At 49.9% G+C, this 16,591-nt stretch overlaps 1 long non-coding RNA gene across 1 annotated transcript in view; it reads right to left on the bottom strand.

Moving 5' to 3' along the window:
• The window catches only part of LOC142243142 (uncharacterized), a 92,241-nt gene that overhangs the window by 47,120 nt on the left and 28,530 nt on the right, over positions 1-16,591 (bottom strand). The gene's annotated exons all lie outside the window — the stretch shown is intronic.

Genomic DNA, 16,591 nt, shown 5'->3' with positions numbered 1-16,591 from the left:
ATCAAGTATCTGGTATTGTAAAGTGGATCATAACAACTGAGCTTTAGGGGAGGTTCCCACAATCAGTTGTGTTTTAGACCCTGCGTATTATTAGGCTATGTGCCCACGCTGCGGATTTACCGCGGATTTTGCCGCGGATTTACCGAAAATCTGCAGCAGCGGCACTTCCAAGCCATTTCAATGGCATTTTGGAAATGCTGTGTCCATGCTGCGGATCTTTCCGCTGCGGATTTGCCGCGGATTTTCATGCAGAAAAATCCGCAGGTACATTCTACCGTGGACACACAGCCTTATTGCTTCAAAAACAATGTTTAAGCAAAGTGGATAATTTCTAGAAATCCTTCCCCAATCTGGAGAGGAGATTACACAATCCCCAGCATGTTAATTTCTCTTGAGGAATCAGCTTTCTGTGCGGATTTTCATCAGACTTGCATTACATGCGGAGAATCTGCAGGTAATAGACACCTGTATTTTTGGTGCGTTTATGCAGCGGAAATGCACACAAAAGGCTTGTAATACGCCCCTACTGATATCAGTACCGGGAATTATAAAACTGCTTTATTTCAAGAATGACACACCAAACCGAGACAAAAAAAAGCACGTAAACTACGGTGCAGAGTCCCACATTGTAGATTTTCTGCACCAAAAACTGCATCACTGGGCAAGAAAAATGCTGCAGAAAAAACATATTTTTTTTTTTTTGTTAGGGGGAAAAACGTTGAAACAGACATGTCAATTATATGGTGCAGACTTTTTCTGGACCAAAATCTGCAATGTGTGCACAGCACTTCAGGGTTCTCAAATTTCGTTATGATGCACTTTACCTAATTATTGATTAAAATCTTTTTTTTTTTTTTTTTAAAAAAAAAAAAAAGCAGCAGCGTGTGCACAAAGCTTAGGGCAGAAATTCTGCAACATCAAAAACTCTCCTGACCTTAAAGGGAACCTGTCACCACTTTTTTTGGCTATAAGCTGCAGCCACCACCACTGGGCTCTTATATACAGCATTCTAACATGCTGTATATAAGAGCCCGGGCCGGGGGTATAACATAAAAAAACCACTTCAAAATACTTACCTAACGGTCACGCGGTGGGCCTTATGGGCGTCTCTGTTCTCCAGTGCCGCCTCTTTTGGCCATCTTTGTGCTCCTTCTCTAGCCTCGGTGCATGGCAGGTCCGACGTCATCCACACTCGCCGGCATTCAGGTCCTGAGCAGGCGCACTTTGATCTGTCCTGAGCAGGGCAGATCAAAGTATTGTAGTGCACCTGCGCAGGACCGGCGAGTGTGTATCACATAATCGTGTCATACACCCAGACTTCCGAAAGAGGAGGTGCCCATAAGGCCCACCGCGCAACCCTTGGGTAAGTATTATAAAGTGTTTTTTTTATGTTTTATATACAGCGGCTTGGGCTCTTATATACAGTATGTTAGAATGCTGTATATAAGAGCCCAGTGGTGGTGGCCGCAGTTTATAGGCCAAAAAAGTGGTGACAGGTTCCCTTTAAGAACGTAGCCTTAAGAGAGGATGGTTATAATATGACTTTATTATATATATATATTTTTTTTTCTTGAGCCTTTTATTTTGACACATCTTTAGCATAGATTGTGATGCTGTATTTGTATAGGAACCAACCACCAGGATTTTGCTATATGAAGCAAAGGCAGTGCCATACTAGCAGTAAAATGCTGGATCCAGGTATACCGGTTATAGAAAAATGTGATGCTTGGTTGCTGAAATATCTGTAATCAAAGTTACATAAATGCACTGGCACTGCGCTTTTGATTGACAGGAGCAATGTGGGCAGGCCTTTGTGGGTCGGGTCCTCACTGTACAGTCGTCCTCCAGTGTCCTCTCTCTTGCCCCATTTTGTTTAACTATTGTGCCGCACCGCCATTGCTGCTGTTGACGGCACGTGCACATTGCCACAGTAATGATGTCTTCATTCAAATGGCGCCAGTCCGCATGTGTGTACCGCGATCTCTGGCACCATTTTATTCAAGACACTATGGAGAAGACACTGAATAGCAGAAGCATGAGAATGCCGCTCAGTCTTCTCCAGTGTCTTCAATAAAATGGCGCCAGAGGTCAAGTTCCGTGCTGACTACGGACCCATTTTAATGAAGATATTATCACTGTGGCAATGCACACGCACCAACAGCAGCAGCAATGGTGGCGAGATATTTAAAGAAAAGTTAGCATGCAATACATGACTCTGGAGGACGAATATACAGCGAGGACCTGACACACAAAGGCCCAATCCAGATGCACATGACGCGCCCACAGGGTCGGTGGCTTAATTGCTACCGGGCCGCAATTCTTCTCTTGGGTCACCGTGGCGGCCTTGTCCGGCTCCGTGACCTCAGCAGTGTCAATAAAGCTGGGGATGGGGATGAAGGTAGTAGTTGCTTGTGACAACACCTGTGGTGTGCGGCCAGTATTAGCCGCCACTGCGGGACTTCTCCTCTGGGGCGGATGGTGACGCAGCTCGGGTGTTGCAGCTCTCCACATTTAGAGCTAGGCTCCAGGGAGTTAGACGATGGTAGTAGTTGTCTATGGCGGAGGGACGTAAGGTTGCGAGCGCTGGCAGTGATAGGACAACACAAAGGGTGTATCGCGGGCGGGGAAGACGCCGTTGCTGCTGCGCTCTCGCTAACGCTCGGGTCCGGCGCTGCTGCGGCTGCTGCTCGGTGTCTCGAGCGGTGGGCCGGATCCGGGGACTCGAGCGGCGCTCCTCGCCCGTGAGTGAAAGGGGTGGTTGGTTTGGGGGATTTAGTCCGTGACGCCACCCACGGGTCGTGGTGAAGATGGGCACCACCGCTGCTGGTGACAGGGATCCCGGGAGTGATGGTAGGGAGCAGCTGGGATGTTGTTTTCCACCTCCGTGGGTAGGGGTCGGTGGTCCCGGGGCCCGATGATGTGACGGGGAGGCAGGTTTGGTGAGGTGCAGGGTTGCAGGGACAGCGTGGCGCGGTGCCGGATGGCACGGGTGTACCCACTCAGTAAGAAATGTACAAAGTCCTCGGTAAACCAAACGGCTGGATGGACGGGTACCGCATACGGCTGCCGTGTCTCTCCCCGGACAGGTGATGGCGGCTGTCTTTCCCTGCACCTTGATGTTCTCGTTTGACTACTATGGATCCCCAATGGTAGTCCGCTCCCCGGTGTATGGGTACCGGAGGAACCCGTTTGCCCGCAGGCGCTGGCCCATGGGTCTCTAGCCTTAGGCGGTAGCTGTATACCCTCACGGTGTGGGCGGTTGCCTTCAATCGGAACTCTTGCCGTTAGGAAACCCCTGGGGTTCCGGTCACATTCGGATTTGACTATTGTCGGCGGCTCCAAATATAATAGCAGGTCTGCTAAGCAGAAGATGTAATGCCCAATAGTCCAAAGATTAATAGAAATACAGCAGGGACTAAAACGTAACTTTTACTGATGGCTAGATAAAATCAATAATAATAACAATAATAGTAAAGTGCTAGTGCATAAAGTGTGCAAACAATAAAATGCCACATGGCAACGCATAGGCTTGATCTCACCCAAGCTTCATCCATGAGCTGGACTGCACATCGGTCCCAAAATGAGAGGTCACAGGCTGGAAGGATAAGGTGGAAGGGTATACTACAAACCCTGTCGTGCCCCGTGAATAAACTTCCGCCCTGACAAGGGCAGAACCCAAATAGAATGTCTGCCCCACAACCAAAAAACAAACAAATAGTTCCTCCCGACGCGTTTCCCTCTCAGTAGTGAGAGTTCCTCAGGAGAGACGGAGGAAAAAATTGGGAAAGATCTGCCTTCTGTGGCAGGGATCAGCACAGGCCAAAAAGGTGATGGACCTATGTGTGCTGGGCAAATGGTGGCGCTCAGTCTTTGATAGAACTGATGCCTTTATACACCCTTAATCAGTGTAATACCCCACATATGTGCAAAAAGCCATACTTACAGCGAGCTTGATGGAAACGATTAATCCCTACCATGCCGGCGTCTGAGGTCACTACCAAGGCGACAGGTACCGCCCCCCTGCGTTCCAGGTTGGAGTGCATCGCACCCAGATTGTGCGCAGTTAAAGGCTGCAAACCACCGTGCGTGTTGTGTATTTCCGCGTTCCACACTAGAACGCAGAAGATCCAATAGGAACCCTGCATGGGAGCCCTCCCACAAACAGGTAGAATTCTGGGAGATCCGGACCGGAAGTCAGCGCAAACCCGTTTGCCCGCAGGCGCTGGCCCTTGGGTCTCTAGCCTTAGGCGGTAGCTGTATACCCTCACGGTGTGGGCGGTTGCCTTCAATCGGGATTCTTGCTGTTAGGAAATCCCTGGGGTTCCGGTCACATTCGGATTTGACTATTGTCGGCGGCTCCAAGCCTGGTCGGGGTCCGATGGCCCTGCCTGTGTGTGCTGGCTTCACTTCGCTCCCCGGTCGGTACCGGCGGGCCAACGCCCGACCCCGGTCCTACGGTTCCGCATTGCTTCACCACTCCTGCAGACGGCCACCACCGTCTGCCAACCTTGCTGTCAGTGCCTGGGCCATAAACCCAGACGCTCAAGTGTTTGCTCCTCTCACTTCCAACTCCAAACTCTGTCACTTTTCTCGCCTCCAGGCCTGTGAACTCCTCGGTGGGTGGGGCCAACCGCTTGGCTCCGCCCCACCTGGTGTGGACATCAGACACTGGAGGGAGGCAACAAGGGTTTTGTGTTTGGCTGGTGTCCCTGTCTAATGGGGGTGTTTGTGTGTTATTTGTGACGACCTGGCTAGTCCAGGGCGCCACAGGTGCAGTTCAAGTTCTTTTACTCACTGAAAACACGCTGCCGTTGGAGTAGCGGGCTACGCTGTGATAGGCTTCAGCCGATCCCGGATACTTCGAGGCCGGTGTTTCCTTCTGTGCATCACCTTTCGACGGTACCCTAGCCCAGTCCCAGTGGAAGAGCTCCCATGTTATGCGTTGGATGAATGTTTTGGTGGTGATTACCGGTGACTACCTCTTCCGTATCCAAGAAGAATTCTGTACCTTGGGTGAGGCACAGTACCCTGTGGCGCCTGAACCACACACACGTCAATCAAAAGTGCAGTGCATTTCTGCAACTTTGATTACAGATATTTCAGCAACCAAACATCGCATCTTTCTACAACAGGTATACCTGGGTTCAGCATCCTAGTGCTAGTATGGCACTGCCTTTACCTTTTATATAGCAAAATCCTAGTGGTTGGTTTCCAAAATGGTGAAATCTCATGCTCACTATTGTTTTTTTTTGGGGGGGGGGGGGAGGGGAGTGAGAAAATGCAACAAATATTTTGGAATCATGTTTGATAACTAAAGCTAAATTTATTAACCATGCATGGTAGACAAAGTGCACATATACTTTGCTTTCAAAATAAACCATTAAATGTAAAGTCCAGCTCACCACAATATCTGTCCCTCCTTATAATGGAGCCCAGGACTCGGCATCTACACGGCCAACAGAATCCAGACAGAATCATTTGGCTCTTAACCACCTGAGGTCTTGTTATATTTTACACTATGGTGCACTACACAACGCACAGTGAAGACATGAGTGATTTGGCATTTCAAGGGCAAACAAGGCATTTTGAACACAGCTTTTTCTGCCAAGAGAGCAGGTATATGCTATAGGAATAATGCTCCATGTGTACATAACATTAGGCTACATCACCACAACGTAATTTTCATGAGGTTCTTGATGTTGCTGAATTTTTTTGTTCTTCTCGGTATTTGGCTTTGATATGTTTGTGTGATTGGTGTAAGTGGGGTTTATTTTTGTTTTTGGTTTTCTTGTGTTTCTGCTGTAGAATTGCACTAAAAACACATGTTCATGGATCGATTTCTACATCTAATTTAAGTCTGGGGAAATTCTGCACATAAACCCCTGGTTTGTCATGCTTTAAATAACGCTGCTTTTTGATATTTCCTCGAATTTGGCATTGACAAAACTTAGTGTGTGTGTGTGTGTGTGTGTGTGTGTGTGTGTGTGTGTGTTTTTTGGTCCTTTTTTTTTTTTTTTTTTTTTTTTTTTTTGTGGATTTTCCAGCATCCAATGCAATTTTATGGAGGACATTAAGCTCGATGCTCCCATAAGTGACATTGATATCTTGTGGATATGAAACACGTATCGCAGGTCAGTTTACGTCTAGTATCAAAAAAAAAGAAGCACAGTGGGCATGAGATTTTGTAAATCCCATCCACTTTGCTGGAACCATAGGATGCTGAGTTTGATGCATCAAAAGCACCTCATGGTCACACAACCTAAGGCTATGTGTCCACGAGAGAATGTTGCTGCGGATTTTTGTGCCTCAAAATCCGCAGCTTTCCCCCAGAATCCGCACCTTAGCATAGCTGCGGATTTGACGCGGATTTCGTTGCGGATTTTGATGCGGATTTTGTCCATTGTACTCTGTTTCTGAATAAAGCTTTGACTGTTTTGAAGGCAAAAAAAAGTCTCTTTGTGTCATTTCCTGTCCCAACCCTCCTTTCTTCTCCATTATCCATTTTGTTAGCAGTCTCACAGTGTGCTTATACAGAAAAGCTGCGGCCAACACCACTGGGCTCTTACATTCTAACAGGCTGTATATAATAACCCAGTGGTGGTGGCCGCAGCTTATAGCCAAAAAATGTGGTCCCATGTTCCCTTTCACTGTTATTTAAAAAAAAAAAAAAAAAAAAAATGTGCTCCGCTGTATTTTCACTGTCCAGCCCGATGCAAGCAAGCAACTGAGGGCTGTGCTTCTCAGCGGGATAAGGCTGAAGCATTCTCTGCCCCTCCCGCTGAGAAAAACAGTCCTCAGCTGCCCCTGAAAATGGCGGCTTCATTGTGAAGCGCCATTCTCAGGTGCTGTACCGAGGCTCATCCAGCCGCCCTGATGCATTTGGCTGGCTGGGTAATCTGAAGGGGTTAATGCCAGTTTTCTGCAAACTGGCACTAAGCCCGAGGTTCATAATGTCATGCCTGTGTAGACACGGCCATTATGAACCTCCGTTTGGTAATAAAGAAAAGAAAACACTTTTTGAAAAATTTTATTTGAAATAAAAACACACAAACATCCCTGATTGCCATCTTTATTACTCCCAAGCCTCAGAGGTTAATCCAGGACAATATCACAGGAAAGCTCTCTGCCGGCTGCTGGGAGCGGCAGAACTCACTGGCCGGGTCAGCTCAGTTCATAGCTGAGCTCGGGTCAGCTGACTTCACAGCATCAGCTGACCCGGGCACAGAAGTCAGCCGGTCAGCTGACTTAATTCGCGAGCGCGGGCGGGTCAGCTGAGTGCACATCGACAGCTGAATAGTCGGCCGATGTGCACTCATCTGACCCAGGCACGGACGTCAGCCGGTCCCAGCAGACGGAAGAGAGCTTTGCAGCATCTCGTACACTGACGGCTGCTGGGACCGGCTGACGTCCGTGCCCGGGTCACATGACTGCACATCGTCAGCTGACTTAATTCGCGAGCGCGGGCGGGTCAGCTGACTGCACACCGACCAGCTGATGTGCCGGGCTCCGATGTGCACTCATGTGACCCGGGCACGGACGTCAGCCGGTCCCAGCAGACAGAAGAGAGCTGTGCAGCATCTCGTACACGGACGGCTGCTGTCACCGGCTGATGTCAGTGCCCGGGTCAGCCGGGTGCACATCGGAGCTGTCATGGATTATCGTCGGGGGATTCAGGGAGTAATAAAGATGGGAATCAGGGATGTTTGTGTGTTTTTATTTCAAATAAAATTTTTCAAAAAGTGTTTTCTTTTCTTTATTACCAAACGGAGGTTCATAATGGCTGTGTCTACACAGGCATGACATTATGAACCTCGGGCTTAGTGCCAGTTTGCAGAAAACTGGCATTAACCCCTTCAGATTACCCAGCCAGCCAAATGCATCAGGGCGGCTGGATGAGCCTCGGTACAGCACCTGAGAATGGCGCTTCACAATGAAGCCGCCATTTTCAGGGGCAGCTGAGGACTGTTTTTCTCAGCGGGAGGGGCAGAGAATGCTTCAGCCTTATCCCTCTGAGAAGCACAGCCCTCAGTTGCTTGCTTGCATCGGGCTGGACAGTGAAAATACAGCGGAGCACATTTTTTTTTTTTTTTTTTTTTAAAAAGAATTGTGAAAAAAGAGCTGGGATCCTGTTTTGCCAGCTAAAAGCAAGCAGCCTGTAACTAGCTGTTTTTAGCTGGCAATCCAGAGTCCAGACACAACACGACTACACTGCCACTACTCTACACTACAAAATGGTGAAACTTCCTCTTCCTGAACTATCCTACATCACTTCCTGCGGATTTGTTTGCGAGATCCGCACCAAATCCGCAGGAAAAAGAGCCTGTGGGAACAGACCTGCGGATTTCTTGCGGATTTTACACCTTGCATTGACTTGCATGGGAAAAATCCGCACCAAAATCCGCAACAATAATTGACATGCTGCAGATTTTTCCGCATCAAAATCCGCGGCAAATCCGCCGCGGAAAAATCCGCAGCATGGGCACAGCATTTCCAAAATGCCATTGAAATGGCTTGGAAGTGCTGCTGCTGCAGATTTTCGGCAAATCCGCGGCAAATCCGCGGCAAAATCCGCGGTAAATCCGCAGCGTGGGCACATAGCCTAAGGGCTCTTTCAGACGGTCCGATCTCAGATTGCAATGCATGGACTGACTGCATATCTCCTGACCAGAGCGTGACCATGTCATAGACAGGAGCATAACGATCTGCAACTGGGTCCATGCTGGAAGGGGGCCCGCCAACGCTACCGGCTATTTTAGTGGAAGTGTGTCTGATTTAGTATTGATGATGATTTTTTTTTTTTTTTTTTTTTTTTTTTTTTTTTTTTTTTTTCCCTGGTTAACTTATTAATTCATCACGGACAGACAATATGTTTTACAGATACATTGTAAAACTATAATAAATAATTAGGATTTTAAGTGATGTCTACAGTCCATTATTCTGATATGAAGGCATTGGCTACATTCACTATAAAATGCTGATGTGGCACCCCTGAGGCTTCAGTTGCCACAGGGTACTGCACCTCACTTAAGGTGCGGTACTCATTTTGGATCCAGAGGAGGTCGGTACCAGTTCCACAACACACAAACTCACACACCAATAGGTTGCCCTCCCCAATGAGGACTGGGCTAGGGTTGGGTCTTAAGGCAGCCACCAAACATGAGGAGGGGGGGGGGGCTGCCACCCACTAGTGACAGGGAACCGGGGGAGAAGCAGGCACCAGGGGGAGTTAGGAGCTACACAACAGTTAGGGAGTTCTCCAGCAGGAGAGGAAACGAGCAGACGGGTTTACCTGTGGCTCTGGTGGGATTCAGGAGTCAATACTGTCGCCGAGGGGAGAGCTTAATTGCTCCCTCGGGACCGGCGCAGTGCGAGGTGCTGAATCCTAGAGTGGAACAGACTTCACGTTGTATCACCAGTATCTGCAGGACAGGGGGATTATATGTCCCTCTGGCCACCACAGTTCCCAAAGCACAGTGCTAAATAGGGTCCGGAGTCGTGATCTAAGTCAGGCCCCACCATGGACCCGCGGCACCTGCATACGGGACAAGAGTTAACTTTTCAAGAACCGGGGTCTCAAAGTAGCTTCAGGCCATGGGGATCCATCTCTAAAGGCGCAAGAGGGAAGGGCCCACCGACCACGGTACCGGGTCTGACCTTCAATGGATCCGGAATCGACTGGGGCCCATCATGGCGGTCACCGGTACCTCCTGGGCAATCTAAAGACAGTGAGTAAAACACCTGGAACCGCAGCAGCTGACTTAGCCTTTTGATTGCCGGCGCCAACGGCCTCAACATCCACCCCGGGGCCCACGCCACCCGTGGGGAGCAGAACCATCTTGGCTGCATTCAGTCGCCTTCCTCCAGGGTGGATGGTATCGCAGCAAGGATGGTTCTGCACCCCACAGGTGGAGCGGGCCCCAGGGAGGATGAGGGCTGTAATGACCGTTGGCGCCAGAGCACGGGGCAACGGTAATGAAGGGCTAACTCAGGTAGTTGCAGTTTAAGGTCTTTTACTCACAGTCCAGTTGTCACCCTTGGAGTGGCGTTCTCTGCCGTGATGACGATCCCAGATAATTCGGAGGTCCCCACCGGTGTTCCCACTCTTTTTTTTTTTTTTTTTTTTTTTTTCTTGTCTGGGTCCCTCCAATCCCATGGATGTAATGTGGAACGGGCTGCAGGTGTTTCCTGCACTCTCCACAGACCATGGAAATCCCGGTAGAGATAAAGAGCCTGGGCTGAGCCTCCTGCTCCAAGCCACGGGTCTTGTAGTGCTCCCAGAAGTGCAAATGCAAAGGTGGTGCCTGGACCAAGGTCCTGACTGTGATCCTCACCCTAAGCTGTGCTCGGGGTCAACTCCCTAAGTGTGCAGATGCCACCCCCCCCCCCCCTCCCCATGGTTCCAGGTACCCAAGAAACCTATGTCACTCTCATCTGCACTACAAAACCCAATCACCTCACAGTAGACACTGCCAAACACACCAGGGAGGTGGACAAACTGGAAATGGGCAGGCCACTGGGGAACTGAGCAGACTGTGAGAGGGAGACAACGAGTTGAGAAGTAGGCTCCAAAGCGAGAGGAGCTGGGAGAGGCTCCGGATCACTAAGTGACATCGGTGGGACCGGGTACTTGGATGGGCTCCCAGCAGCGGCATCTGTACACAGGGACTTTGGTTTACCTACAGTGTGTGTGTCTCCTTTCTAAACCTCATCCAGCACCATGACTACCCACAGTGAGTACTCTGGTCCCCTGCACCCTGTCCTCCCAAAGCACCAACACCCTGAGTCCGGGGTCTCCCCTACCTGCGGAGGGACTGACACCTTGCTTCTTAACACCATCTGCCTTGGTACTCCTTCCATCAGCGGCGGTACTCCCATTAACGCAGCCCGCAGGTGGCGTGGCAAACTAATCCCCTGTAAATCCCCCCCCTTTTACGGATCAAAGTGTCCGCCGAGATGGGTCCAGGCCCTTTGAGCCACAATCTATCCCGGATCCGAGCAGCCCGACCAACATCGGGGCGGTACACTTCCTTTTCTGCAAGTGGTGCCCGCCCCCCAGATGGTTGTCCCAGTGAGCGGGAAAGTCCCATGCCTCATGATGGCCACCCCAGGCCAATCCCAGTGGGAAAGCACCTAACTGTGTGTGGTTTGTAAATGTGAGAAATGCCAGCGATTAACCTCTTCCTTACCCGGGATGAGTACTGCACCTTAAGTGAGATGCAGTACCCTGTGGTAACTGAAGCCTCAGGGGTGCCACACATGGACTGGCCGCAGGACTCCTATCCCAAACTCCACAGCTATGTAGGCCTATGTTATGCTGTTGTGGTTGGGAGACCCAAGGCCAGTGCATGCATTGTACTCTAACCTCAACACACAGATTTGTGAATCCGGCTTTACCCTGAAACACTGTGGTCAGTCAAGAAAATGATGGTCGAGCACTGAAATGCTCGAATGCTCGCTACTCGATTTGAGCTGGTCAGATACGCTCACATACAGCCAAACCTAAAAAAAACCCACTTCCAGCTGGAAGGAGGGTGTGGTGTGTTTTTTTTTTTTTTTTTTTTTTTGTCACACTACATCAGAGAACGTTGTTCTATTTCACCCCCATCCCCCAGAGAGCCATTCACAGACTACAACTGGCTCTCCCTGGGATCTCTGTACACATCAGAGTATAACATTAATAATTGTAATGATGTAGGTCCATCTCTGATTCCTGGTGCTCAAACCATAAACTACATAAGTCACCTGCTATGTCGCCTTTCGGCTAGGGTCAGACAAAAGTGTAGATACTGGATCCAGAAAAGTGGGACCCCACCCCACTTTTCATCCATGTGCAATCCTTTTTATAGTAGCAGTTATTTATCATTTTCAGTTTCCTATGTTTCAGCAAAAAACACCTAAACCATAGTGCCAGATGTAAATTGCTAGGTTTAAAGTTCGTAAATGGCATTAAGAGATTCTATTGTTAAAATATAACTCTTAATACTCACGTTTAAAAATGGAGATATATTAACAATGAACCTGTGTAGATCACCTGTTAACGGACGTCGCCCGGAAGGTAAGTGCGTGTGACGGGGGGTTAACAACTTTGTGCGCCACGGACAACTAATTGCCCGTGACGCACAAACGACGTGGGCGGGTGCGATCGCACGATTTATCGTTCCGTGTGACGCCCGCATTACACTCAGGAAGACAAACTGTTTTCCAAAATAACTCCTCTTTACTCAATGGTTAATTCTTTGCAACAACTTCAGATGGTGGGCACATATCTTCCAGCAAGATAGATCTACAAGGCATAATCAGACACAGCCCTATTTCCCAATGGGTTGCTTTAGGTCTTACTGATTCAATGAGTTACAGTACCACCCGTGACTTTCACCTTCCCTTGCAGTGAATTCACATCTAGTCTCCTAACAGGTGTGAGGATCAGGGGTCCCATCACCATAGTCAGAGTAGAGCTTTGTGCTCTGACACTAAGAGCTCATCCGCACGTTGCCGAATTTCATGCATTTACGCTGCGTATTGCACCGCAGCGTTTGTGCAGGGGACGCAGGTCGCATGCATTATCTATCAAGATTGTGCATAATCCATGCGCACATTGCGTTTGAGAGCGCAGCGATTTGGATGCCAAAATTTTGTTCCAAATCACCGCGTTCTAAAAAGCAACATGTCAATTATTCCATGCGCGTTGGATGCAGGTCCCGCTCTGTCTATGGGAGACATAGGTAAGGATAGTTCACCTTAGTGACACTAGAACAATTTTCCCTGGGAAACAAGCTGCTTCAACAAGCGGAGAGGCAGCATCCAGCGCGCATGAATTTTTTTTTTTCTTTCTTTCCTGCAGAAACACTGCATTTATTATGCAGTGTTTCTGCAGCGATTTCACGCGCACATATGCGGTCAGATCCCTGCAGAAATTTCTGCTGGGACACGACGCAACGTGCGCACACAGCCTAAGGGCGACTAGTGCTGCCAACTTCAGTCACACACGCCAGTTGAGAAAATCCGATACCCTGATGGCAAATGGCCCCGGCAACTAGTCATCTGGCTTCTATCGACTAAGACCAGGGTCGCTATCAGGGCATTACAACCATGACTAGTGTAATGGGCCCGGTGAAGTGGTGGTGGTGGGGGGGGGGGCGAGCGAGCGAGCGACCGAGCCTGGTGAAATTACTTAGCTTTATAAAGCCTTAGCCCCCTGCTCTTCACCGGGCCCCAGTCACAGCTGCAGCAGAGAGGCCCAGCGGTGTTGCTTCAGCCACTGCACACACGGCTAAATTGCATGTTAAGCCCTTCTAAGGCATCACCTTCAAATTAGCCATGTGGCCGGAAGCAAGGCGAGTAGAGCAGACAGGCAGCGCATTATTCTGCGGCTCCACCATGATGAGGTCATCACTCTGCACCTAATCACATTGCTGCTGGCAACACAGAGGTGGCGAGGACACGACATTCGGCAGGGAAGGGTAAGCGCTCCTTGAGCTGAAGATCCCCAGGGGTGCTGTGGGAATCCATCCAGCTGAAAAGCATCGCAGATCAGAGATGATGTCACGCGTCGTGGGAGCGTGTGTAAAATTTTTTTTTTTTTTTTTCTGCAGCAGCAGAAGTGTGTGTGTGTGTGTGTGTGTGTGTGTGCGCGCATCTATATACATGCACACACACACACACCCACCCCCCACATTTCCCCCTCTGTATAATAAGTGTCACACCATCCTGGGCCAATCCTGGTAAGTGTATCCCCATCATTGTTTTCATCCCCTTCCTGGCATACATGACCTCCTTGTATATATGTTCCCCTTATAGGGTCCCTCCTGGTGTATACATACCCCCCTCCTGGGCATATTCTGGTATAATGTTATATATATGTGGCGCCCCTGTGGTTAGGCACTACAGGGGAATACAGCACCTTAAGAGCAAGGTGCAGTGCTCTTTGGTCACAGGTGAAAGAGAGAGGAAATGCTGAGTCTTATATTAGATTGAGTAACATTGACTCAGCATCCCCTACCTTCATATTCCTGGGACTGTTTATATAGTAGGTCCATAGGGGGGTGGAGCCTAGCTGAGCGTGAGACGCTACGTGGTTGCCAGGACGACTGGGTGACAGTCAGTTAACAGTCAGTAAGGAGTGACAAGCAGAGACGAGAGTAAATTGATGACTGAAAGAAGGGCTAGAAAAAACATAGGCCCGACGTCCTGAGCGAGGGTACCCCGAAAGGGGACGCTTTAGGTCTGGCGAGAGCCGGCTGAAGACTTCAGGTCGACACCGGTATAACGGAACTGAGGTGGTTTGTCAGGTTTATTCCCAAACCATTGACCATTAACCTGGGATCTTAAATAAGAGGAGTCCGGGTACCCATCAAGAGTCTGACTACTAACCCCAATCAGAGTTCACGACGCTGTTGCGGTATAGATAAAGAAACCGTGCAGCGTCAGACCCCTGGGAAAACCAGTGACGAGACAAACGAGTGGGTTAAAGAGGGAGTCACAGAGCCCTCAGAGCAGAGACCGAGAAAGAGACAAAGAAAGGTTACCTTGGAGAAAAACTCTGTCATTAAATTTCCTCCGAAATTTGTGACCATTGGCCTTCTGGTAACCGAACTGTTTCTGCTGTGAACTGTGCAAAACAAACCAGATGCTAGTAAAAAGGACTTGTTTAAGCTGATGTGGACTCGGTGTGTCGTCTCTCCGCCGTTCGTCAGGACCCTGTGACGTCGGAGAAGGCAGCCATCACCGCTCTGTCGCTTCCCTCCTGGTCAGCGACCCGCCGCCCTGAGGTAAAATAGCTCCACCTGTGGGGAGCTGAGAGATCTTAAACTGCCGCCACCATCGCCTCAGAGGTCGGCCGCGGGCAGCGCTGGTGTATCCCGCTTACCAGACCCCACAGGTGGCGTCACGTATATCCCCAAAATCATCCCTGTACCCCATTTCACAGCCGCAGAGTGAGCACCCAGGGCACGAAGCCGAGACCGACCACCTGTGATAACCCCATCGAGAGTAAAGTATCCGTAGTCCCGGGGGGTCATGTCGATCTGAAAGGGGGTTGGCGCTACACGTAAGGACTTCGATGGGGAGATCCACGGCCGGAGCCGCGGTGGTTTCCAGGCGGATTTAAGTTCGTGACGCCACCCGCGGGTTGTGGTGAATGGATGGACACCACCGCTGCCGTTGACTAGGCTCCCGGGGACGGTGTTGCGCAGCTTGGTGTTGACCCCCCTCCGTGGGTAAGGGGTATGATGGTCCCGGGGGCTCGAGAGAAGTGCTGAGGTGAGGGGATGGATGCGTGCTGGGGTGTCGGTGCGGCGCGGCTCGATGGCACTGGTGTACTCGCTATGATAAACACGCCGGAGTCTCTGGTAAACCAAACAAGATGGTGAACTGTGCCCGCAGCCGGCTGCAGTTTTTCCCCTTAACAGGTTGGTGGTTTCCGCCTTTCTCCTGCACCTCGCTTGTGTAGAAATCACGACTCCTATGCTTGAGCAACGGTAGTCCGCTCCCCGGCTTGATATGTGTCGGGAGAACCCTCTTTGCCCGCAGACGCTGGCTCCTCTGGTCTCTATGCCTTGGCGGTGGCTTTACCCCTATGGCTGGGCTGTGTTCTTCAGTCGGGTCTTAGGTGGGAAAGGTCCTAAAGTCCAGTCCTCAATCAGTTGATTTGACTCAGCCCAGTTGTTTCTTGGCCTCGTACTGGGTCTCAGTACCCCTCCTGGTGCTCCGGTTTCCAATCTGTTCCCCGGTTTGGTACCGGCAGGCCACCGCCCGTCCCCGGTCCCTACGGTTCCACCGGCTGTAATCCCAGCTCCTGCAGGCGGCCACCACCGTCTGCCTCTTTGCCAGAGGTGACTGGGCTCCAACCCTGACACCTGGTGTAGACTTTGGCCGGCCTAAGCACAGGTCTGCCCTTGAACTTGACTCCACTTCACTCCACTGTCAAGACTAGACTTCAACTAGACTACTGTTTTCCTGCCTCTGGGCCTGTGAACTCCTTGGTGGGCGGAGCCAAGCGCCTGGCTCCATTCCCTGGTGTGAACATCAAACCCAGAGGGTGGTGACAGGTTTTGTAGTTTGGCTGCTGTCACCTTACTAAGGGGGAGGGGGGGGGCGTTTGACGACCTGGCTAGTCCAGGGCATCACATTCGCACCAAAGTTCGGGTTTTGAATGCTTTATGCGCAAACTCCTCTCGTATCGCTGTGCTCAGGTATGCTTGGTGCTCAGCCCTGTGTGAGCCGCTTGCAGTGTTTGAGCGGCGCACACTGGGGTAACAGGGTGATTGGATGTTGTGTGCACAAAAAAATGGGTGTATAGCACAGGCACTGTTTATACGATTATCTGAACGAGACGTGAGCGGATATTTTGACTCCTATCAATTCCACATCAGAAGTGAGCTTTCTCGATTGCATACAACTCCACATACCTACAATTTCTTATCACCTCTGGAAATGTATGAATATTATCAGAATGCAGAGTTCTAAAAAATAAAGCTGATAATCCACAATTGCAATACTGTACTAGGAGAGAGCACAGGATTTCTTTAAATTCTGAACATACTGTATGTGTGTGTGTGTGTATACATACACACATACATACATGTGTGTATAT

Source organism: Anomaloglossus baeobatrachus, chromosome 6 (genome assembly GCF_048569485.1).
Source record: "Anomaloglossus baeobatrachus isolate aAnoBae1 chromosome 6, aAnoBae1.hap1, whole genome shotgun sequence".
NCBI lineage: Eukaryota > Metazoa > Chordata > Amphibia > Anura > Aromobatidae > Anomaloglossus > Anomaloglossus baeobatrachus.
The sequence above is the reverse complement of the archived record's forward strand: the minus strand, read 5'-3'. Positions and strand labels throughout refer to the sequence as shown.